We start from the raw sequence: 1,518 nt of genomic DNA on the forward strand, positions 1-1,518 counted from the left end.
ACTGTTGGAATATTGCGTGCAATTCTGGTCTCCTTCCTATCGGAAAGATGTTGTGAAACTTGAAAGGGTTCAGAAAAGAGTTACAAGGATGTTGATAGGGTTGGAAGATTTGAGTTATAGGGAGAGGCTGAACAGGCTGGGGCTGTTTTCCCTGGAGCATCGGAGGCTGAGGGGTGACCTTAGAGATGTTTACAAAATTATGAGGGGCATGGATAGGGTAAATAGGCAAAGTCTTTTCCCTGGGGTCGGGGAGTCCAGAACTAGCGGTGTAGGTTTAGGGTGAGAGGAGAAAGATATAAAAGAGACCTATGGGGCAACGTTTTCACGCAGAGAGTGGTATGTGTATGGAATGAGCTGCCAGAGGAAGTGGTGGAGGCTGGTATAATTTCAACATTTAAGAGGCATTTGGACGGATATATGAATAGGAAGGGTTTGGAGGGATATGGGCCGGGTGCTGGCAGGTGGGACTAGATTGGGTTGGGATATCTGGTTGGCATGGACGGGTTGGACCGAAGGGTCTGTTTCCATGCTGTACATCTCTATGACTATGACTCTATGACTATGACATTACCAGTCTCCAAGTGCTGCCAAACAACATGAAATTTATGTTCCTGAACAATGAAACCAGCACAGAGCGCATGTGAGTGTAAAATGGGATTTATCAAAGCAGGTATCATTACACCAACAGCCTTCTCCATATTTCTTGCTACAAACGCTCCACCTCATCCTCACTGAAGTCCATTGTTCAAGCTATGTGGTCTCCATTCCAGCTTCCAGATCAGCAGAACCTGTGTATTGCTATTTATACAGACAGCACTTGGATGTGTTCACAATCAGATGCTGCGTCCAAATGACTGTCAATTAATTTAAAGTAATTCACAGATTAAGTCAGTAGCTAGAAATGTGTAGTCTTCTTGAGAGATCTCAATAGAATGTCCATACTTGGATTATGTGCTGATTTATAATACTTAATATTATACTAATGCTTCATCGAAATGAATGCACGTTTTCTGAAGACATGCATTCACTAGAGATAGTCCCTTCTTTGCATCAAATATTATTGTAGCTGCTTGGTAGTCAATTTGACCAGTGAACTTTATACTGCACAAATCATAGTCATAGAGCTATGCATATTGAAACAGACCCTTCAGTCCAACGTGTCTATGCTAACCAGATTTCCCAAGTATATCTAGTTCCATTTGCTAGCATATAGTCCATATCTCTCTAAACCCTTCCTATTCATATATCCATCCAGATGTCTTTTAAATATTCTAATTGTGCTGACAGTGTGTTGCTGGAAAAGCGCAGCAGGTCAGGCAGCATCCAAGGAGCAGGAGAATCGACGTATCCTGCATGAGCCCTTCTTCAGGAATGAGGAAAATGTGCCAAGCAGGCTAAGATAAAAGTTAGGGAGGAGGGACTTGGGGGAGGGGCGTTGGAAATGAGGTAGGTGGAAGGAGGTTAAGGTGAGGGTGATAGGCCGGAGTGGGGGTGGGGGCGGAGAAGTCAGGAAGAAGA

This window comes from Chiloscyllium plagiosum, chromosome 10 (assembly GCF_004010195.1).
Source record: "Chiloscyllium plagiosum isolate BGI_BamShark_2017 chromosome 10, ASM401019v2, whole genome shotgun sequence".
Taxonomy (NCBI): domain Eukaryota; kingdom Metazoa; phylum Chordata; class Chondrichthyes; order Orectolobiformes; family Hemiscylliidae; genus Chiloscyllium; species Chiloscyllium plagiosum.